General features: G+C 34.7%; 1 long non-coding RNA gene across 3 annotated transcripts in view; it reads right to left on the bottom strand.

The window, feature by feature from the left end:
- Positions 1–17,855, bottom strand: part of LOC306660760 — a 32,511-nt gene extending 14,656 nt beyond the window's left edge. For 2 of the 3 annotated variants that reach the window (XR_013763731.1, XR_013763732.1), the window contains exons 1-2: positions 17,767–17,855; positions 1,654–1,703 (exon numbers count right to left, since the gene is read on the bottom strand). This is a non-coding gene — a long non-coding RNA (uncharacterized lncRNA). Of the gene's footprint in view, positions 1–1,653; positions 1,704–9,075; positions 11,718–17,766 lie in introns of those variants that run through there. The other variant, XR_013763733.1, reaches the window with a different exon arrangement.
- Between the last annotated feature and the right edge of the window lie 7,523 nt (positions 17,856–25,378).

The raw sequence follows: 25,378 nt of genomic DNA on the forward strand, positions 1-25,378 counted from the left end.
AAAACGTATTATCACTTTTGTCATGTTCATATTGTCTTTATTAGTCTCTCACATTAAATACAGGAGTCTGTGGTCAATCTACCATATTGAATCAGAACTTTGTAACTTGATTCTTTACAAGACAGTTTGTTATATCAATACATTTATTTAATCCTGGGTATACCAAATTCCTCTTAATATAGCCTGATTCCAAAATGTCAGTAAAGGATAATCTCATAGTTACTTTCAACATTGTCCTCTAAGTAGCAGTATTCCCAGCATTATCAAATATGCTTCTGAGCAACCTGCCTAAAACACTTGAAAACTAAAAACATTTTCAAGGTGTTAGCTTTCCATTCTCTGTGAACAAAATACCTGACAAGAACAACGTAGAGGAGGAAAAGTTTATTTTGGTTCATAGTTTCAGAAGCTTAGTCTACAGTGGGCTGACTCCAATTGGACCCTAGACCCAAGTTAAGGCAGAACATTAAGGTGAAAGGGCAATGGCAGAAAAAAACTTCTCACCTCCTGTTGGCCAAGATGCAGAGAAAGAAAGGGGTCTCAGGGAACAAGGACCCTTTCCAGGGCTCATCCCCAGTGACCCACCTCCTCTAGCCACGTCCCAACTGCCTAGAGTTACCACTCAGTTAGTCCATTCAAGCCTAGAGAGTCTAACAGCATTCCAGCTCTCAGAACAAAACCATTTCACCTCTAAATATTTCTGCACTAACACAGGAACTTTGGGGGCACATTTCATATCCAAACCATAGCACTAAAAAACCCACGGATCAGAGACAAAATCTCAAGGAAAATTTTAAAACAATATATTGAAATCAAATGAAAGTTCAACACATAATATATGGGATGGTGTTAATACAATGCAAAAAGAAAATCTTCTAGTACTAAATTATTGCACTGGAAAAGAAGAAAACTGCAAATTAAAATTCGAGCTCCCACTTCAGGAAATTAGAAAAAGGAAAGCAAGAGAGATCCAAATGAAGCAGATGGAAAGGCTTAATAAACATAAGCACAAAAAAATCAATCAATTGGCTTTCCCCTTCTTGCAAGATGGCAGATGAAAAACTGAGCAATTAGACTCCAAGTGGAAGAAACCTGAAACTAAGAACTCATGCCAGTGGCAAGGTTATGAAGGGTAACCGTAAGGCCAAGAAGGGGAGGCTTGAAACTCTGTCCTCACAGGAACAACTAGTGGGTATTCCCTATGTATTTCTAAAAAGCCATGTACAAAAGAGGCTGTGCTTAGCCACTAAACCAGTAATGGCAGGGGGGCAGATTCTTGCTACTTTCACAAAATCAGTTGGTGGTGACCATAATAGTGGTACCCAAGTGACCTAGCTTCTTAAAATGCTTAGATATTATCCTCAAATGCTGTTAAGCCATGGCAAAGACAAGAGCAAATGCACAAACAAAACAACACTTCAGTCAGCCTGTGAGAGAACGGTGAGCTAGCATCATCCCAGGGTCATCCTCCTCATCGTCACTGGTGTCAAGGAGGCTAGATGGTGGTTTTCCTGAAGCACCTGAGCAGTGATTGCTCCTTGGTATTGGACCTCTTCCCTTCTATAAAGTTTCTGTACATGAAAGAAACCAGAAAGTTGTCATTGCCCACCTTTTTTGAAAGTGAACATCAGTAAAAATTCTTGAATATCTTACCAATGCTTCGAGAAGAAGTTGTGGAAGTCCAGACGCCAAGAAGATGAGATCTTCAACACAGACAAGGAGAAATAAGAGATTTCAGAGCAGAATAAACTTGACAAGAAATCTGTAAACTTCCAAATTTTACCAAAAATCAAAGCTATTTCACAGCTTCAGGGCTAAAAGCAATTCATTTTTAATCTAACAAGTGAAACACAAAATTTGGTGTTCTAAATTTCTTACCAAGAACCAAATTAAACAATAGATACTAAGAAGGAAAGAAAGAAAATGAAATCAATTAAATTGAAAAAAGATAAATAGGGAAAATCGGTGAAGCAGAGAAGCTTTTTCTTTGAGAATATCAGTTAAGTTGACAAAATAGAGAGAATGACAAACACTGATGAGGACATAAAGAGACTGAGTCTCTCATACATTGCTAATGGTAATACAAAATGGTGTAATCACTCCAGAACTGAGTTTGCCAGTTTCTACTTATTAAAATGTAGTTTATCCTAATGATATTTTCTAGCATTTTCACTAGTGAGGTTTTTATCCCAGAGAAATGAAAATTTATGTTCACACAAAAACCTGCATAGAATTATTGGTAACAGTTTTATTTATAATAGCCTATAACTGGAAACAATCAAACAATCCCAAAAGTGGCAAATAGCTCAACAAACTGTAGTACACCCATACCACTGAGCTAAGCAATAAAAGAGAATAAATTCTTGACATATAAACTTAGATAAATCTCAAGGGCGCTTTTCTGAGTGAAAGAAGTCAATCTCAAAAAGTCACATACCATATGGTTCCACATATATTACATTCTTGAATTGATGTGATTATAAAGATAGTGTTTAAATTAGTGGTTTCTTGGATTATGAATCATGGTGAGGAAGGATGTGAGTATGGCTATAAAGGAGTAATACAATTGAGCTATTAGTGGTATCCCCTGTACCAGCACCAACTCCTGATTTTACTCTTCTACTATGATTATGTAAGGTGTAAGCATTGTGGAAAATTGAGTGAAGGGTACATGGGTTCTCTCTGCACTATCTCTTTAACTTTCTGCAAATCTCAAATGATTTCAAAAATATTTAGTGTTATGTTTAAAATATATTCCTCAAAAGTTCAGGTATTGGAAACTTACTAAGTTCTATCAAGTATCACATGTTAATGAAACTAGGAGGAAGAACCTTTGTAGATAATTGGGATTGGATGAGGTCTTGATTGTATTAGTGGCTTTATAAGAGGAGTAAAGTCTGGAGCTAGAACTCTTTCTCCATCTAGCCATGTGATAGCCTCTCCATGCTATGATGTAGCAATAGGGCCCATACCAGATGCTAACACCAGGTCTTCAACACAGAAAAGGAGAAATAAGAGATTTCAGAGCAGAATAAGCTTGATAAGAAAGCTTATCAAGCTTTCTAGAAACATGAGCCAAATAAACTTTAATTCTTTAGAAGCCACAGATCTCTGGTATTTTGCTATTGCAACAGAAAATGGACCTAGACATTTAGGGACAAAGTTGAAAAATATCTTCAAATTCTATGTACTAAATCTAGAAAACATTGCTGATGTTAATCAAAGAAGACCAAAATAAGTGAGAAATAATGTTGAGTTTTTTAGAAGGTTTAATATACTTGATTCCAAATTTTTCAAAAAAAATAATGTATAGAATCAATGCTATTCCAAAAAAAATCTTATCAGCCTCTTTTTTTTTTTTTTGCAGTACATTATAAGGTTATTCTGAAATTTATATAAAATACTAAGTACCTAGAATAACCAAGATAATTCTGAAAAAGAACAAAATGTAAAGACTATGTGTACTTGATACATATTGCCTTTATTTAATTTCTTGAAAAAGTCAGTTATGTATACACACACATATTTGTATGTCTGTTTTATGCATAGGTATATAGTGCATTATATATATAGGTATATGTACATTTTATATTCTATATATGCTATTGTCCAGTGGTGTTTATGTATATGTATGTGTGTATCTATGTGTTGGTGTGTATATATATATGTGTGTGTGTGTGTGTGTGTGTGTGTGTGTGTGTGTGTACATATATATATATATGCTGTTGTCCAAAAGCTGGAGAGTTGGTGATTGGGAGGTGTTATATACTACAAAGAGGCATGAGGAAACATTTTTCAAATTGGAGAAATGCTCTATATTTTGAAGTTCATGGTGATTACATGTCAATATTACACTTTTAAGATTCATTAAGTTGCATAAATAAATATTGATGAATTGTATTGCCTTTAAATTATATGTCAATTATACACACACATATTATGTATTTATACTTCTGGTAGCAGTGTGTACGGTGGATGAAATTGGAAAAAAAGATTAAGGGCAAAGAATCCATGTACTAGGTCATTGCAGAAGGGATAATAATCCTGGTAAAAAGTTAGGCAGTTATGGAGGAAAGAAAATAAAGAGCATGAAACAGAAGTTATTAGCATTCCACAGAACTTGCCAGCCTCTCTTTTCTCTTTCTTTCTTTTTCCATCTGGTATAAATAAGAAATCCCTCAGCTTTATCTTTATCTTAGTCATTTTGATGTCATTTGTTGGTGGCAGTTACAAGAAATGGACAAAGAAGGAGTCTGGCTATCTATCAGCCTAACAGGGTTACTCCCACACACAGTGTTTTCATGATTGTTTTACTATATGTCCACTTGCCCAATTTCCTGCCCCAAAGAATTCAGGCACAGATTATGTGGAAAGAGGTTGGCTACAAAACCTCCACACATGATTCTAATTCAACCTCACTTCCTTAACAATCCCCACTTCCCTTTCCAGAACTTGAGCTGAGAAGCATTAGCATAAAAGTTGATAAGAAATGTCCGGATGGAATAGTACTATCATCTGTTAGATATGCTGAGTTTGCAGAAATTTCAGAGCATTCCTGTCCATTTGCCTGGAAAGAAATTGAAAATTAAAATATGATACTCAAGAAATTTGTTAGGACTGATACTAAATTGGAAGTCATCAGTATGGGATTGATTTTTACAGTCATAGAAGTTGAAAATCATCAAGGAAGAGCAAAAGAATACAGCAGAGATTTGGATCCAACAAACAGCAAGAGAGGGAAAAAGAGTCAGCAAAGGAAGAAAAATAGTGAGAAGAAAACTAGGGAAGACCCAGAACAGTGTACTAATGTTTTTTAACCAAAGGGGATTAGTTTCACACATATTTATGTGATTTACCTGAAAAATAAAAATTTCTCTACCCACTTCTCTTCTGTATTAAAGATGAAAGGGAAGGCTCTTCAGAAGTTGTTAAGGACTACATGTATTATTGGGTAGAATTGAATGTAATGTGTGTGTCAGAGAAGAATTACGGTATTCTAAAGGAGATTTAAACTGAGATAGTTATACTCTCGGTCTCATGTATGTAATTCATTTCCCAGAACATGACTGATCATTTTGCTTTCGAAGAGTAAAAACCCTGTCAGTTACATGTTCAGATGTCTTAGTTTGAACTTGATTTTAATTGTAAAATGCTGTTATGTCATTTCCAAGCCAGTTTATAAAGTATTACTTTGGAATAATTACATAATGGCTTCTATCAATCATCTCTTTTACAATTGTTCAATCTCAAACTTCACTTACAATACTTTCAGTAGCCTATGCGACTAAGTTGATTCAAATCTAATCCATGTTTTCCAAAATAAAAACCCTCTAGAAAAATGTTAAATTGTGCATATCCACAGAGTTGAAATAGCCTCCATCATAATTATTAGTTAAAAGAATCAGCCTGCCTTAGCTATATGGCAACATTAAAAAACATCAATAATTCAATTCTGTCCAAGAGATATTTATTTCATATCTATACAATGTCAGGTAACATACTTGGTTAAAAAAGGAAAATAAGAAAAAAAAAAAAAAAAAAAAAAGAAGACAGTCTCTCTCTTCACAGAGAACTGTGGTGAATAAAATTATTCATAGAATTCTTCATTTGAAAGCTATTCGTGTTTTTATACTGACTTGGTTTTGTGAATTTCAAACACTACATTTTTAATGTGAACTTATTTGATACCTCTGAAATAAAATGGCAAACATTGGAACAAACAAAAAAAAAATAAAAATACATTAATGAAATTAGGAAAATAACATAAAGATGAAAAGTAACTAAACTTTCAATTTTTTTTTTTTATAAATTAGTGACATTTATGTTTCCAAACTTATTAAAGCTTATAACTGTACCAAGCCTGTGCCTCTTGGAATACTTTTCCACACTACTTTGATCACAGTCTAAGTTATGCTGTGGTGCTAAAATCTTAGTGGCTTGACACAAATAAAAGTTTATTTCCTGCTTATACTGAAAGCCCATAATGGATCATCAGGGGATGTACTGAACATAGTCACTCAGGGACCTAAGTTAATGGAAACTCCTGCTGTATTAGCTTCCACAGTTGACCAGACAGGGAGAACAGACTTTAGTCAATGAAACACTAATTCCTAGAGTGCTCACATTTTAGTGGCTCAGAAGACAATGAGATTGCCATGATGCCTTGTTCCTGGAGTGAAAGAAAAATCAGAGTATATGTGAACATCCCTAATGTTCTCAAACTTCTCCTTTTCTGTTCCTTTGAAATAACCATCCTGCATGTGTTCCCTCTTCTCAGCTCTCTTCTGAAATCCATCCCATGTACTATTTTAATTCCGTCTGATGGTATCTTCTTTAACCTATTGTCTGTATTTCTGACTTTTTCAATCGCATCCCCAACCTTTTTCTTTTGGTGTGTGGGAGGGTATTTCTAGAATATTTTTCACCATGGTGATGTTTTCATGTCTCCCTTTACTTTCTTGAGTTTTGTAAAAATTCTTTTCATTCCTTTCTCTGGTCTTAGGATCACTTCTTTGTACATTTATATGACTTCTTTGAACTTTGTTTTCTTTTTCCAAGATTAATCATGACTCTATAAAATGATCTGATTTTATTACTCCAGGCTTTTCAGCACTCTTTAGTTCATGTTTCCTTTCTTTTTCCTTGATTGCTTTTAGTCTGTTTTTCCCTCTTTATTTCTTTCTTTCCAGGCCTGGTACCCCTGGTAATAGCTTTCTGATTACTACTGAACCTTGATGGTGGGACCTTCTGTTGAAGAGTTTTAAGATTTATTTCAAAGACCACTCTCCTCAAACAAGTTGTGTCCTTCACCCTGGGAGCATATGTTCCCTTAAATCATTGAAAGTAGCAACCTGGCTTTAATAATCTATTTTTAGTTCTTAAAGTCCCCTTTACAATGGATCATGTCCTAGGGCAGAGAAGCCTGACTACAAACAACAGAGCTGGAACATGGACCATCATGAATTTTTCTTTTAATACTCCTCTTTTCATACTTCTGGACTGTCAAATATGTCTAACAGGGCTTTCTCATTTTAAAAATATATGTTATTTGAAATGAGACAATTTATTTGGAGGTGGGGTAGTTCACTTCTCCCTCAAGATCCAAAGCATCATGGTTGATGTGAAGCATGTTTTTCTTCTTTTTTTCCCAGTCTACATGTGCTTCATATTGTGAGGTTAGAAATTATACCATTTTTTTTTTTGGTGTTAATAAAATTTTCTTATTTACTTATTCTCCATTATTATTTTTATCAGTTTTGAAGTTTGGAGTAAAAATTCCTTTATCTATTACTTCAGTAGACATTTCCATATCTTCCCCACTGAATATTGATCTTTTTGAAAGAAGAGCTATTTCTTCTCTTTCTTTCTTTCTTTCTTTCTTTCTTTCTTTCTTTCTTTCTTTCTTTCTTTCTTTCTTTTTCTTTTTTTCTTTTCATTTCTAATATGGAACTTAATTGAACTTCCATATATGTTATTGTCTACTTTTGGTCATAAAGAAGACCAAGCAAACTTGGAGACAGAATGTATCTCAGGATCTTACCACTACTAAAAAGCAATATAAAAATACTTGAGAACATCACTTCTCGTACAAAAATTCAGCAGATTTATGTTGCAATCCAATTTCCAGTGCTTAAATAATTTCATTCACTTCTACTAGGCAACTTGAAAATAGGCACATTGAGTTCTATTATCTGTCCCAATGTTAAATGAAAGTTTGATACTTCAAGTCAACAGCAAAGGAAAGTCAATTCAGCATGTAGATCTGTTCAACAATCTTCAGGACTCCTAATGATGGTAACCCACTTACCTTACAGGTGGTTCAGATGCAATGATGGCTAAACATGGAAAAAGTTGGAGTTTGTCTTTTGTCTGGTATTATTAGCCAAGGTTCTCTAAAGAAACCAAACCAACTGGATGTTGTATTAAAATATATGTATATGCATATGCATGAATATGTGTGTATACATATATAGAGAGACAGAAAGAGAAAGAGAGATAAAAACAGAGGAACAGAGACAGATCTATTTTTTAAAATTGGCTCAATTGATAGTGGGGACTGTCATATCTAAAACCTGCAGGACAGGCAGAAAAGAAGAGTTGACATTGCATTCTCCAGTTTGAATACAGTCTTGAGGTAACATTTCTTCTTCCTTGGGTGAACTTGACTTTTAAGTCCTTTAAGTGATGAGACCCACCCACAGTATGGTTGTCCTCTGTTTTATTCAAAGTCTACTGATTTAAATGTTAATCATATCTAAAAATATATATTCACGGCAACAACTGGACTGCTACTTAAAAAAAAAAAAACACTGGGTACTATGGGTTGACTAAATGAATATATATAATTAACCACCTCTCCTGGCATGTTTTGGAGAATTACAGATTTGCATCACCAGACCTGGCTTTAAATTCAAGGGCTGTTATACCAAATTAAGTGAACAAGAGACTGCTGTGCTATTTTATACTATACAAAATGTCCCCAGGGGAGCAATGCAGAAGTCAAGGTCTCAAGTGGTAGTTTTGTTGTGTTATCTAGACTTATTCTGCTTAATAAGTATGTTATTTTTAAAAATTCTTAATAGTTTAAGGCATCCTGAAAGTAGCATATTTATAGGAAATGGCAAAATTATAATTGGAGCTGAGCCTGCCTTCATCGTCCCGACTCTCCTAACTTCATATGATGGATAATTTGGAACATACTCTTGTGTATGCTTTGGCTAAATTTTGAGATTTATAATGTTTCATAATCAACCTACAAAATGAGGCCCAATTTCACATGGGCTGAATGAGGACTCAAAATCAAGCAACAAATATTAGGATTATCCTTCCATTACACCCCCTTTGAAAAATGACTCCTTGCTGCCATGTGAAGGGTTCTTTAAGCTTTAATACTGAACAGAGATTTAAAAGGATTAACATCAACCACCTTCCAGTAAACACACAAAATGCATTTTAACGTCTAGTATTTCATCTTTATTTGAGTACTTTCAATTCGTAATGGGCTGGTCACGTAGAAAGACTAGTTGGCATTGTCCATTACTATTCCTGCTAAGTTATTCACAGTCCCCCACTGACCTTTTTTCAGCAAGTTTTTCAGATCCTTTGTTTCGGCTGCTGTTTTGTGTCTTGCTGACGTCAGTCAGATTTATGGAGCTGTGTGCAGGGTTCCACCGTGCCCCTCATTATTTCTAATGCTTCTCCCTTTAGCAACCTGTGTTTATAACTTAGCCATTTAGTTGCTTTGCCCAACTCTTTGAATTCCTAGGACTTACACCTCACTGGAGAGCACTTCTTATTGCCAAGGTACTTTGTGAAACACTTGACTCTATTTTCATGTCTAACTATTTTTAGAGCCAACGGTGGACTTGAACAGACCTGTTCTTTGATTGTTTATTTTTGCCCAGACACTTATTTGGAAGAAGTTCGTTCTCTTTGGGCTTCCACAGATGCCCCATTTATTCATTCAACATCTTCTAGTGCACCAAATATGGACATGATCAGCTTGCTCACAGATGAAATAAAAGTTAACACTTTCTTATCATGAAAATAGCTGCAATGTTAGTCTCTTAATGGAAAACCTTCTGCTTTCAGTTTTCTCCAACTCTGTGAAATACTTTCCTTACCCTTCCAGATAGATGATAATAACAGTCACAGGCAACTATGAAATGACTTCGTTACCTTGAAAAAATGATGAGGGATGATAATGATATCAAAAAATTTGCATAGGATATCACTAGTACCTTAAGATTTAAGGGCAATGAAAACCTGCTCTAATGTCTTCCCATTAGCCTGTGCCTGTGCTTTTAAAAAGCTACCATTCACATAACATTTTGGATAAGTTGACATGTAAAAAATACACATTTAGAAATTAGGATGGGATAATACTGTCATCCACGAACATATTAAGTTGTATGCCATGACTTTAAAAAGCACTCCATAAATACTTTAGATGGAACGTTACTCCTTAGCACTCTGTGAATTACCTATAGCTATCATTTGATGGAATTTATTGCATAATTTGATTTTTGGTTTTATCTGTATTATGTTTGTATTATTCCATCTGTTCAGGCTCTGGAGGGTAAAGTGGGTGTCTGAAGTTTCCTCCCACATTAAATAGCAAAGTATTGTACTTATTGTGGGTGCTTGAAAATCCTTTCAGTAAATGAAAAAAAAAATAAGTGACTATATTAGAATTGGTTAGCTTATCAGTTTAGAAAGGGAAGGCATATAAGAAAGACACAGAATGATAGTGAAGAAAGATGAAGATTACAAACACTAGTTTGCAAGCAAAGGGATAAAAATACTCACTTGAAGTGAAATTTGCAGAATGACAGAGTAAGGACATTTTTAAGTTTTCACTATGAAAAACAAAGAAAATACTCAAAAAAAATCAAAATCGACCTTGTTAGAACACTTGAAATTAACCAAAGTCATGCAACATGTAGAAAATGTTTAGGAAAAACCACTAGTCTTTCATAACAAAAGTGGGATCTGTAGCAATTTATTTGAGGAAGAGATCCAGCTCTCCCATCCCCAGTTCCATGGCATGGTAGCTGTGATGACTGACAGTCTGCAGTCACTGGATGGGGCTTAATTGATTTGGAGCTCTTCATAATGCCCTATCTGCAGAAGGTTGTCACTATCCAACCAGACTTACAGCCCACTGAAAAAGTTGCATTTCCAGGATATTGTTGGTATCTAACCTGAGTTTAGCTTCCAGAAAGTCCTTTTTTCAGGTCATTGTCAAAAACCAAATATAATTAACTGCAATAGTTAACATTATAGATGCCTATAGTTGCAATAAGAGAACAAATAAAAAGCTAAGCAAAAATCTGTAAAGAAGATCTGGGAAATGACATAATCCCAAAGGGTTTTGAAAAACCCTATTTCTAGAGTTCTAGAAGTCCAGGTACCTGCAAATGCCCAGCAAAGACTGGAAGGATCGCCAGTTATTTACTTATCTCTGGCTGACCTTGACAACCTGTTCAATCAGGAAATAAAGACTACTGCAGACATGTAAACAGGCTAAACTTTGCAAGTGTGACCTCCATGCACAAAAACCTCTGAAGAAAAGAGTGGAAGATTCATTGGCTCAAGGAAATTTAACCACTAAATGGTGCTGACTGGGGTTACCCTTCCAAATTGACTTAAAAATACAAACAATTACATAGATAGAATGATTGGTAGGAAGACTGACAGATAAATAAATAGTAAAAATTACAGTTGGCGCACAATGCAAGGAATAAATACCTTAAAAATTAGTCCTAGAAATTCTCTGAGCACACAGCAGCTACAACAAAAAAACAGTAACAAATCGAAGGTGGGAGATCTCAGCCTACAGTTGTGACTATACATATTCAATTCCCAGTATTCATATATTTTGTATTTTTTTATATTGGCCTATTTGCTAAAATTTATTTGAAACCCCAAAATCAATATGTAAGGTGCTTTTATCATGGGTCACATGAATGTGAATGCACAATGTAGTGAAAAATTTGAGCAGTCCAAGGATTAAACCAACTGAATCTTTTTGTACATTTTATAAGATAAATAGTCTACCAGAATTGATTGTTCTCAGAAGTTAAGATCAACCTATGTAATACACCTACATACTTCCTGTAAGATCAGTCACTTATGCATTTGCAGTGACTATAAAATACAACTACTATAAATAAAGATAATGATGTGTATTATCTAAATTCCCCAATTTTTAACAACAACAAAAGAGAAGCATCCAAACAAATAGCCAATGTTCAGAGAAAAAAAAAAAAGTAGTTAATAAAAACTATCCTTCAGGTACCCTGATGTTATGTTGAAGGAAATATTGTTAAAAGAATGGAAAAAAATATTTGTTGATAGCAAAATTTCCCTACAGGAAATACCAAAGGCAGCCCTTTAAATTAAAAAGAAGGGATACTACATGGTAACTCAAAGAAACACACACACACACACACACACACACAAACACACAGAGTACAGAGCATCAGTAGAGATATTTACATGGGGAAATTTAATACCTCTGATTTTTTTCTTTAATTGATAATGAATCAGCATATATCTCACTGTCATGGTATAAGAAGACTTTCCTAATAAAATAACTTATAATCATTAGCTGAATGAGTTATTCAGTAATTTATTTCACTATCATGCTGGACATTTCAATCATTCATTTAGTAAATAAATATCCATTGAATGCCTGTAATGCATCAAGATAGTACATAGAGTGATTTACAAACTGACATAGACTTTGCTCCTGTGAACTTTTCACCTTTACATCACTCTCTTAATATTAAAATGACTCTCCTCAAATATTTCTTTTTGCATAGTTTGGACTGTTTGTAAAGAAATCTCAAAAGTGGTGATGTATTTCTAACTCTTCTGGCAAGGTTCATGATGCCTTCAAATGCTTCTCCTTGAAACTCTGTGAACATTGGGGAAGACTCCCAAGAGCACGCCAGAGGGTTACTTGACTTGCTGGAACTGGGGTAAACAAATATTGTTCAGGCTTATTTTGAGGCAATGTTTTGAAAGGACAAAATAAATGAAAGTAGGTTTGATACGTTCATATGAATTAGGATAACTATTGACTTCAAGAATTAGACTGACTCTAGAAATCTTTTTATTCAAATTCTTAACTTTGCATTTCCCCTATTTTTAAGACAAAAAACTTTAAAAAGGTACTCTTTAATAGTCTAATGGCTGAAAATTTTAGAAAAGTAATATAAATCATAAGATAACAGCTAGTATAATATATAAGCTCACTAAATACGACATTATATAATAAATATCATAAGTTCAATAATTGTTGATCATGAAAGCAATTTTATTTAAGAATATAACTAAAATATATACAATGTCTAAAGAGGGTTTTACTTTTATACTGTCTAAAAATCATTGACTGGTAAATAATAAGCTTGAAATTTTAAAACATTCAAATCTTCTTTCTTTGTCTCTTCCAGAAAAAGTACAGGAATTTTGAAAAAATAGTTCAACACCTTTCTTTGACATTGTCCACACTGTGGTAACATTAGTGCATTGTTTGAGGCTGAATATCATGAAGAGTACAACTTTGGGGAATTCCCTAAAGAAATTGTTTTGAAGAGTCAAGAAAATTTTTGTGTTTCTCCTAATGTTTTTGTATGATTTTTCTATTTTATAATTGAAAGTGTTAACTTGGAAAACATTTGAAGATCTCAGTATTAGTGAAGGGTCATCACTAACCATCAGAAATGAATAGAAAGTTATAGCTGCTTGCTACTTTTGAGAATTGCAATCTATGGCATAATAATAAATGAATCCACACCCAGAGAAATAACGATGATCAGAGTCTCCAGAATTACATTCATCAGTATAGAATCACTTATTATTAGACTCTTCAAATAAATTAAGTCATTTAAAAAAGCAATATGTTGGAGAAATAAACAAATACAATGGAATATTATTCAGTCATAAAGAATAAAATTATGGCATTTGCAGGTAAATGGGATGGAGTTGGAAAATATGCTAAGTGAAATAAGTCAATTCCAAAAAAACCAAAGACTGAATGATTTCTCTGATAAGTGAATAATAATACATAACGTAGGGGAGGGGTAAGGGAAGAATGGAGGAAGGATGGATCGTATAGAGGGAAATGAGGGTTGGGGAGGGGGCAGGGGGAAGGAAAGAAAATAGAATGAGATAAACATCATTATCTTATGTACATGTATGATTACACAAACGGTGTGACTCTACTTCAAATACAACCAGAGAAATGAAAGTTGTACCCCATTTGTGTACAATAAATCAAAGAATAATAAAAAAAAGTATGTTAGAGCAAACTTTAAAAATAATCAAAATAATGTTGTGATAGCTTAGAAATTCTTCAGAAGATAAGTTTTACTTATAAAATACATTTTTGAAGCAAAATCGACTGGCCAAAGATGAAACCTTTAAAACTTTAAAGTAGCAATAAGAATAAATGTTCATCTAAGTATGCCTTTACTTCATGTACAAACAGAGAAAGAGTATGTATCCCATTTGTGTACAATAAAAATAAATCTAAAAAATAAATAAATAAAAGAATAAATGTTCAGAGTGGAAAAACCCTTCCAGTATCCTTGACATCAACTTTGTAACCTATAGGCCAAGACTTAGAATATACAGATGTTGACTGAATAAGTAGGAAGGAACTCATCTTCTCTTGAGAAAAGCACATTTCACAGAGCAAAGGGTTGAAAGTATAAGAGAAAAGAACAGGGAGTCACTCATCCTTGTCCCACAGTATTTAATCTTGATCAGAACTTTGACAATACTTGTCCTTAACCAATCTTTATCTCTGCCTAAAGAACATTTTTATTTGTATAAAATTTTTAACTAAAATGATTTTTAAGTCCTTCAAATATCTGCTGGGAAGGATGCCTCAAATTTTATGAACTTGCCTATCTATGTTGAGAGTTATGATATGGCTTAGTGTAATAACAACTTGTCTCTTTAGAAAGTTTAGAAAACATGTTGCTTTTGCTAATCATCTCATATTTGGAGAGCTGCATATAAATTTTTTCTGGGGAATTTCCATAGTCATCAAAGGCTGGTCTCCAAGTTCTGGAGAAGGGTATGATTGGGCTCTTGGCCCCCCATGTGGTCAGATGATACCATGTGACCAGTTCAGACCAATTATTTAGGAGCAAAAGTGATGTGATTTCTGGATTGAGCATTTAGTAGCCAAATGGAATCTTCTAGACTCGATTTTTTTTTTGTTCCAACAGCAGAGTGTTGGCTGCTCTTTCAGCCTGGATCTCTAAGCACCTGCAATGGCTTAGAGATTGCAAATATTGACATTCACAAAGGAAAGTAGATGCTAGAAATGGTGAGGTAACTCACTTTTTCATTAAAACGAGCTATATTGGGTTCATAGGAATGTTCTAAATACTAAATGCAATTATTTGGTTAATTTCTCAAATAAGTGAACTACATTATCATTTCAAGTATAAATTCACTTAATTGTTGTATACTGATAAAAGTTTTTCTCAAGGATTCTACTCAAACTTAATGATTTAGGTTAAATAAAAGTTATACAATTAGAACTGTTTTGCTATTCAAATAAAATCAGAATTTTTAGCATTTGTTCTCATTTAGTTTCAACTTCATGTATGCAATTAAATCTCTGCTGGAAAAATTTTCTGGCTATTTCCTGGTTGCTGAGGGTTTTTGTTTGTTTGTTTGTTTGTACCAGGAATTGAACCCAGGGGTGCCTAATAACTGAGCCACATCCCCAGTCCTTTTTTATATATTTTATTTAGAGATGGTCTCACTTGGTTACTGAGGGCCTCATTAAATTGCTGAGGCTGGCTTTGAACTCAGGATACTCTTGTTTCAGCCTCCCAAGTTGCTGGGATTACAGGCATGCACCACAGCATGCCCGACCTGGTTGCTGTTCTTGCCATTGCTATGAGATATTCTGGTTGTGTAAACTTGATTAGAGAAGATAAATAAGCCTTTATATCTAAGCAGTATGAACTGAAGTGAATATATGACTGAGTGGGACTGAAACAATTTGAAAGTCTGTTTCATACCTGTATATTTAGTGTGTAAATTCTTTTCTGGAATTGCTGTCTGTGTGTGTGTGTGTGTGTGTGTGTGTGTGTGTGTGTGTGTGTATGCGCGCGCATGTGTGTTTTTTGAAGTCAGTTAACTTTTAAGTTAGCATATGAAAATTGGCAGTGGCATTTTTATTCCAATCTCCTTGCTTAGAACTCACTGAGAACAAAAATGAATGAAAAGTAGGAGGCAAATTTCTGTGATCATCAAGGAATGAAGAAATAGCCACATACTGAAATGCATAAAAACTCTGATCAAGTACATTGAAACTGGAACAAACTGGACAAATCTGAAAGTTGACATGTATTTTTCAGAATTCAAGAGGGAAACTACTGTTCCTCAAATTGCTAGTTCCATTCAAGTATCTTGAGTTAAGTGATGTGATTTAGAGGCATAGCTGGACAGAGTATGGAGCACCTTCCATGAACTCAGCTGCACAGCACATGGTAGCAGGGAACAGAGGGTTGGAAGAGAAGGTAGGTTCGTTCTTTGCTCTCAGGTTCTATGAATTATAAACCTAGATAGGGGAAACTTCCTGAAGAGAAGTGGGATAAATATGAACATAGGGTAGCTATTGCTGCGCCTTATCATCAAAATCTTACCATTTAAGGGCTTCCTTTAATGCTACTTCAATATCTAAAATAAAAACCTAAAAGAAATACAGGAGAATCTAATGCTCAGGGAGAAAAAAAATAATATTTGGTGAGATTTTTTTTCATACAGAAAATCAGAAACAAAATGTAATGACCCCAGTTTACAACCTATCATCCACTCTCACATTTTTAAGGTTTTATTTAAAAATGTGTAATAATTCAAAATAAAACAACATAGGAACTAAATACTTAAAGTCACTGCAGAAGTGTACATAAGCTAAAAGCAAATGAAATACCCGTATCATATAAATAATCACCCAAAGAAAAGGGGAAGGGATATGGGGGAAGGAATGATAGTAGAGTGAAACAGATATTACTACCTTGCGTGCATTGATGACTGCATGACCAATGTGATACTGCAATATGTATAATCAGAAGAATGGGATATTATACTCTATTTATGTATGATCTATCAAAATGTATAAAGGCTTTCTACTACCATATACAACTAATTAGAACAAATAAATTTTTTTAAAAAGTTTAAAAAGTATATTGGCAGACACTGTTTTCCAATTTCAAAGACTTTAAATATAATAATCTGAAAAAAAGAATCTCAAAGAATAAAATGGTCAAAGTGTCATGACAATAAGAATATTTGGGAAGAAATGTTTTCAAATATGAGAAAGAAAGTGAAGGAAAATATAAATCCATTACAGAAATAAAATCCCTTTGTATTATAGAGACAAAAAATAAATGTATTATAGAAACAAAATCCTTTTATGCCAGAGAGGCCATTAAGAAAACAAACAAAACTCCAGAATACTAACAGAAAATAAAAGCAAGCATAGGTTGATAGAGAAAAACATACATCCATACACATATGCTAACACACAGGCATTGCACACTTTGGGTTGATTTATTCCTAGGTATATTTTAATTTTAGTTGTGGTTATAAATGGTAATTTATTTTTAAATAATATTTCTAATTTTGGGCAAAGTATTGAAATTACCTGATTTATTTTCAAATCATCTTTATTGAAGCATAATTTACATATAAGAAAATGTATCTATTTTAAGTGTTTAGTTGTATACATTTTAATAAATATACTCACCAATATAAATATAAGATTCTTTGCCTTTAGCCATTAATCACCCTACTATCTCCTGGTAACCACTGATCTACTTTCATCAGTTTAAATACAATTCGTCTTTCCTATAATTTCATATAAATGAAGTTGAATCTGTAAATTTTTTTCTTCCCTCTGTGCTTCAATTCAAATAGATTCTCTGGCAGTGCCTTTTATGTCTGTAAAGTCTAATAATTTTATTTTTATCCTATCCTGTGAATTTGTAAATTTTTCATTTCATAAAACCTATCGTTCATTTTTTTATTCATTTTTTTTGTACTGCATATTGAAACCAGGGGTGCTACATCCCAGCTACATCTGTACCACTGAGCTACATCCCAGCCCTTTTCATTTTTTATTTTTGGACAGGGTCTTGCTAGGTTGCCCAGTCTGGCCTTGAATATGCATTCTTCTGCCTCAGCCTGCTAAGTAGTTGAGATTACAGGCGTGCATCACTGCTCCTGGCTTACCTGCCTTTCTTCTTCAGGCATCTCATGTTGGTTTTATCCTGTATTTTCCATTTCTCTTTTCAGCATTTCTTGTTTTCCTTTTAAATTCCTGAGTAGAGTAAGCATATTTATTATAGTTGTTTTACCATCTTTATATGCTACAATATTCCCTCTGACATTTTTATCTGTTATGGTTTGGATGGGAGGTGTCTTCCAGAAGTTCACATGTGAGACAATGCAAAAAGACTCAGCGGAGAAATGATTGGATTGTAAGAGTCTTAACCCAATCAGAGAATTAATCCCCTGATAGGGGTTCACTGAGTGGTAACTGAAGTGGTAGGGTATGGCTAGAGGAGGTGGGAATTAGGGGCATGATTTGGGGGTATATATTTATATTTGGTGAGTGGAGTCTCTCTTTGTCTGTCTCTCTCTCTTTGTCTCTGGCTCTGTCTCTCTCTCTCTCTCTCTGATTCCTGATCAACATGTGAGCTGTTTCCCTTTGCCACACTCTTCATGCATGATGTTTAGCTTCACCTTGAGCCAGAAGGAATGGAGCCAGCCTTCTATGAACTAAGACATCTGAAACCATGAGACCGCAAATAAACTTTTCCTCCTCTATAATTGTGGTAAGATCTTTCAGTCAAAGCAATAAAAAAGCTGACTAACATAGAAATTGGTACCAGGAGTGGGGCCTTTGCTGTGACTAACCTGACCATGTGGTTCAGAAGGTTTTTGAACTTTTTAGAATTGGTGGGAGGAATTTTGAGATGTTTAGCAGTGCACGCTGGAAATACTGCAAATTCTTGTAAGCAGAGCTTAATGGCTGTTCTGGTGGGAGCTTAGAAGACCAGAATGCCAATAGGACTATGAACAGTGGCTGGAAGAGGTAGGAATTGGGGACATGGCTTTGGGGTATATATTTGTATCTGGTGAGTGGAGTCTCTCTCTCTCTGCTTTCTGATCAACATATGAGCTGCTTTCCTCTGCCACACTCTTTCTTCATGATGCCCTGCCTCAACTGGAGCCCCAAGGAATGGAGCCAGACTTCCATGGACCAAGAACTCTGAAGCCATGGGCCCTCAAATAAACTTTTCCTCCTCTACAATTGTTCTGGTCAGATCTTTTAATCACAGCAGCAAAAAAAGCTGATTAAAACTTCTGTTTATATTTCTTGATTTTTCTCCTGATTATGCATTATAATATTCTGCTTCTTTGCATGTGTAGTAATTTTTAATGTATGCTAGACACTGAGAAGTTACATTATTGAGTAAGCTGATGTCCTGCTTTAAAGACAACTGAGGATTAGTTTGAATCTGTTAAATCTTATTTCAAGAATTTCTATGTCTTGTGCAGGGTAATCTTCATTCCAGACATATCTCAGTGTGTTTGCAGGATCTGACCCCACTGGGGTCTCTACTGAATACCATGGTGACGACTGAAGAATCTTCACAGTAACTAGTTGGAATTCAAATATCTCCCTTCCTTGTGCAGATTCTGATAGTTGTTCATCTTTACCTGGCTTTACTAAGTTCTGCCCTACACATATACTCCTCTAGTGTCAGCAAAAGCTCAAGGAACTTCAATGGCAATTTTTGAAACTCTTTTCCTTAATAGTTCCTTCTGTAAAATTCTTTCCTAAAGTTTCCAGCTTTAGGAAACTGTGTCTCAGCTTTTTCTGATCATTGATTGTATTTTAACCTTATATATGTATCATAAGTTAGTTTATGTCATTGTATATACTCTTTTTAATGGCATCTTAGCATTTTTTAGCATTAATCTTCTATGATTCATTTGGTTCCTTTACTATGAAGGTGTTTTAGATCCTAGAACACATTACACATGGACCCACTTCAGTCCATGTTAAGCATCTTGGGCAATGTTTGGCTGACAACACACTGAAAAGTTAAGACTATGTTCCTCAGACTCTGGTATAGCTCAGGCTCCCAACAGGCTTAGCTTCCAAAGAGCGGACACACTCATATAGTGGGAATGAAGTCTAGTACATCTGATACTTCTGCTAGTGAGATAAGTTATAGCAGTATTTGGATTTTATGAAACAGCAAATATTGGGCTTATCCATGGTATCTTACTTCAGAATAACACCTATTTCATGTCTAACTTCAAAATCATCTTATTCTTGAGACTCAGCATAAAAGTTGTTTTAGGGGGTCTTCCAATGGTTTTAAAGCACCTAATTTCCTATACTAAATCCTTTCAACTTAAAACTAGCTAGAGAAGTTTCTGTTGCAAATGACTAAACATTGAGTGTTATGGAAGTTTGGAATGGAAATTGAGGGCTGCGTGTGACAGAAACCATGTATTTTGCATTGGTCTAGGCATCACGTGGAAGGTGGGGAGGATGGAGGTTGTTATGTTCTGAAAGATGATGTGATTTGTTATTTGATGGTAAAAATTAATGTAACCATAACTGTAGCATTAGTGGAAATAGTTGAGATAATAAGATTGAGGTATGTTGACTGCTTTTTTTTTTTTTTCACTTTAAAACAAAGATCTAAAGGAAATTCATGGGTACAGTTTAAAGTCAGACAGTTGGCAGGCAGAGATGGGAGGAGGTACAATTCCATTCATGAGATGTTGTCAGCCTTGTTCTGGTTTGACTGAGAATGCAATACAGAGGTTCCTTGAAGAGTTGAGATAGCCGGCTGTTTTAACTATAGTACTGGAGCATTCATTCTTGGGATCTAAAGCAATAGCCATAGCAAGAGGTAACCATAACAGAAACTGTAGCAAGGGCCAAAACTTGTCATCAGAGAGGATTTTTATCATTGCTAAGCATCAGTGGCTATGTGATTCTTATTTTCTTTACCAAATTAGAACTTTAATTGTGTTTATCTTCTACCAGCTGTGCCATGATGTATGGGATGTGTTCTAAGGTGGGTAGCTTGCTTTTTATTACAGCAGTTACCAGGCAACAAGACAGGACACATCTGGAAATAGTGAAGTAATCACTGTGTGAGGCTCTGGGATTACCTCTCTTAGAAAAGTATGATTGGGTTTTAAGTGTCAGAAGAAGCATATGGTGAATATTTAGTGGGCAAATAGCTAGACTGTGGGAGAAACTGCCAATTGTCCTAGAACATAGATTTCATTGGTGAGGAATACACACAAATGTTATTTTGGGCATATGGAATCCAAGAATGATAATTAAGACTTATAGATTCCCTCAAATTCAGGTCATGAAAATGTGGATAAGTTATGGACAACGGTATATAATAGATCATAGACTGAAACCTCTGAAACAAAGAACCAAAATAAAGATTTTTTTTCTTTTAAATTAATTTTATCAGGTATTTTATCATAGCAATGAAAATTGGGCTAAAACTAACTTGGTACTGAGAAGTAGGGTTGTTGCTATGACTATTCCTTACCATATAGTTCAGAAGCCTTTCTTAAAATTTGTTCTTTTTAGATATACATGACAGTAGAGTGTATTGTGACATATTATACATACATGGAGTATAACTTATTCTAATTAGGATCCTATTCTTGCAGTTGTATATGATGTGGAGTTTCACAGGTCATGTATTTATATATGAGCATAGAAAAGTTATGTTTGATTCATTCTACTGTCTTTCTTAATCTCATCCCCATCCCTTCTTTTCATTCCCATTTGTCTAATCCAATGAACTTCTATTCTTCCCTCCCCCACTCTTAGAAGCTCAATTCACAGTAGCTAAGCTATGGAACCAGCCTCAGTGCCATTTAACAGATGAATGGAAAAAGAAACTGTGGTATACATACACAATGGAATATTACTCAGTCATAAAGAAGAATGAAATTATGGCATTTGCAGGTAAATGGATGGAACTAGAGATATCATGTAAAGTGAAATAAGCCAATCCCCCAAATATCAAAGGTCAAATGTTCTCTCTGCTATATGGATGCTAACACAGAATACTTTGAAACTAGTTTATAGGAAAAAAATTTAAGTTTGGAGAAGTAGGGTAGAAAAAACTTAGAATACAATAAACAGAGCTAAATCAGTGATTATGGTGGGAAGTCAGAAAACCTGAATGTGAATAAGAATGTGGATAGTGAAGACAACTGATGAGGTTTCAGATGGAAATGGGGACTCCATTGGGATTTGGATTAGAGGTCATTTGTGTTAAATTCTGGCAAAGCACTTATCTACATTTTGTCCATGTACTGAGACTTTGTAGGAACCCAGGTTTAAAGGTGATGGACTAATTAATTTGGTGGAAGGAAATTCATGATGTGTAGCATTCATCCAGTGGCACGCATACTGCTGATTTCTTTTAGCCAGATTTACAATGAGAATCAGGAGCAAAAGCCAGAGTGGAAAATTTTGAAAAACTTGTAGGTTGGCCAAAAAGGAAGCACAGGCAAAGTCACAGTCAAAAGAGGAATGTTGGCTAATGTGAATAATATCATTAAAAATAAATTAAATACTTTGCATCGACGGAAGATAAGAAATAGGAATGATGCCTTGCAGACATCTCAGGAATTATCAAGACCCCAACCCTACTCAAAGGCTTAAGGGTGTAAAGATGGAAAGGCTCAATGGTGTAAAGTTTAAGTCAATTTAAACATTTTGTTTTGAGAAGAGCCTAGGGTCCCCCTGCTCACACAGGACCCATGGAATTTTTTTTTTTTTCTCCAGAACATATTTTCCAGTGTTCAGCTACCCAGTCATGGTCCAAGAGGGCATGCTATCGTTTCTGCTGTTTGTAGACCTTAGCATTATCCAATGGTGCTGGTTTTTCAGATGTGCAGAATGCAAGCATTAAGAGGCCATGGAGGCTTCCAGTGAAATTTCACAGGAAAGTCTAGGAGGCTAGGAAGTGTGTGATTGAATCTGAGTCCCTGCAAGGAGCTACTGAGAGGATGATTTGTGAAGGTGACAGAGTGGAGAACCCAGGAAGCTGAGAATGCCAGGAATGTGAAACACCTCCTGAAGTTTGTCACAGGCAGTAAAGAGAGCCAGCTCAAGAAGGAGGCCATGTGTGCTGCAGTCAGTAAGGCCACAGCGACAAGGCTGCCCAGGCGCTTTGGGGCCACCCACATCCTGCCACCACATACCCAGAAGGTGAGACATGGAGCTACAGAATTTAAGGTTTGCCCTGTGGAGTTTTGGTCTTACTTTGGTTCCATTCCTTCATTCTACATCTTCATTTTTTCCCTTTGGACTGTGACTGTTTACCCAGTACTGATGCCACCATTATATATTGTAAATATGTGACTCGTTTTTTTTGTTGTTGTTGTTTAAAATAGGGGCTCGTGAGTAGAAGTTGCTTTAAGTCTTAGAGAAGACTAGGAATTTTGAGCAATGCTGGAACTGTTGAGAATTTGATGACTCTTGGAGATGGACTAAATGCATTTTGCACCATGAGATCGACTTACCCTGTAGGGACTTGGAGCAGAATGCTATAGTTTGGATCTTAAGTGTCTCCCAAAAGCTTATGTGTTGAAGCCGTGATCCTCAAAGCAGCAGCGTTCAGAGGTGACTTTGGGAGGCATCTGAGTGGTGATTGGATTATGAGGGCTCTGACCTCATCTACAAATTAATCCATTTATGGTTTCATAACAATAAATGCACTATTGGGATATGGTAGAAGGAAGCTAGAGGAAGTAGGTAATTGGGGGTATGCCTTTGAAGGGTATACTTTGTCCCTGGCTCCTTTCAGTTGTTTGTTCTCTCTCTCTCTTTGGGCCACCATGAGGTGAGCAGCTTTGCTCAACCATGTGCACCCCAACCTGATGTTTAGTTTCACCACAAACCCAGAAACAATGGAGCCAAATGACCATGGACTGAAATCTCTAAAACCATGAATCAAAATGAATATTTCCTTCTTAAAGGTGTTCTCACAGTGATGAGAAACTGAATATCACAGCATATAAGTGGAAGTGATATGAGCAACAATCTGATAAAGTTTTTCAGAGAGAAAGGACATGCTCTTCTTTTCTTCTTTTATTCCACCTGCTAACTCAAATATGGATCAGAGAACTGAAGCTGGAGCAGTTATACTGAAGCACAGGTAAGAGCCACATATTGAAGATGTCAGAGTGACAAGATCAAAAGATATCTGATAACCATGGTTTCCATACCAGGCATTACATGAGGGAGCAATAAACTTCTATCACATTGGCACCACTGTTATTTTTTTATTCTTGTTTAATTATGACTGAAATGACCCCTGTGTCATTTCAAAACAAAACAAGGGTTTTCAAATTCTTAATATTTCAAAAACAAGGGTTTTTCAAATTCTTAATATTGCAAAAAAGTCTTTAAAAACAATGATATCTTTAGAGAAATAACTTTGTATATGTTATAAACATTATTATATCTTTTAGGGTTCAGTCCTAGAGTGGGATTCATGAGCAAGTGATATATGCTAATTTATTTTCAAAAATGTTTTCTAATTGCCCAGAAAAAAAGGCTTATCAATTAATATTTCCACCAGTGGTACAAGAGGGGAATTGTTTTCCTCTGTCCTCTGTACCATTATACAGGTTTCCACTAATTTTTAAATTTACTCTGATTGCACAGATATTTTCATATACATATCTCTGATCACAAATAAATTTGAGAATTATTTTTTCATTCTTTTTTTGATCATTGATTTTCCTTTTTTATCTTTTACCAAACTTTCTGTGAACTTTATCTTGTTCTTCTTGAGTCAGAGGAATTCTTTGAATATTCTGGATATTAATTATTTTCAGTTATATTTAGCACTTCTCCAGACTACTGTTCATTGTGTAACTTTACTTTTACTGTCTTTAATTAAAGAGATATCGATACTGAGACAAAGGTGCTGTTGTTTTCCTTTTTGGGTTACAGGTTTTTGTCTTAGCTATGAAATCTTTATCATTTCCATGGGTCATAATATTATTTTTCCATATTTCTTCCAATGTTCTTATTCAATTAAAATTTGATTAGATATTTAATCCATCTAATATATAGTTATGCAAGGAATGAAGTAGGGATCTAATAGTTTCCTCTTTTTAGTGAATATCCAATTTCCCCACTGCCATTTATTTAATAACACATCTGCATCTCATTGATTTGAAATACAACTTTTGTTACAGTCAAATTCTTGAATATTCATGTGCCTATTTCTTGGTTTCTTTATTCTGTTTTATTAATCATCCATCTATTTCTATGCCAATAGCATCTTTTGTCAAGTACAACTTTATAATGCATGTTGATATCCAGATGGCAAATTTCTTTCAAATAGTTTTGAGTATCCTCACTTACACGTACTTCCAAAGGAACTTCTGAAACAAAGTTTCATCAATCTTGTTAAAGGATGATTTAAAAATATTATAGCTTTCTCATAACTTTTAGAAGTTAATGAGTTTTCTTTAAAATATGTATGTTAAGTGTGATATTAACAGTTGAAAATATTGTTAACTAATCAATTGGAAATTATTTGAGAATAAGAATACTTTATGAATATATACACTGTTGATGTGTCTATGTAAGTGCCTACATTATGGGTCAATTATATGTGAAAATAATGCCCCAGACTTTTTTGATTTTATTACTCTAAAAAGTCAATAAACGTTGCTCCTCCGAGGCTTAGATAAGACCCCAGTCTTATTAAGACAAAGAATTCATGGGATTCAATTATTTTTTTCTATATATCCAGAT

This window comes from Sciurus vulgaris (assembly GCF_902686455.1).
Source record: "Sciurus vulgaris genome assembly, chromosome: 5".
In the NCBI taxonomy this organism is placed as follows: domain Eukaryota; kingdom Metazoa; phylum Chordata; class Mammalia; order Rodentia; family Sciuridae; genus Sciurus; species Sciurus vulgaris.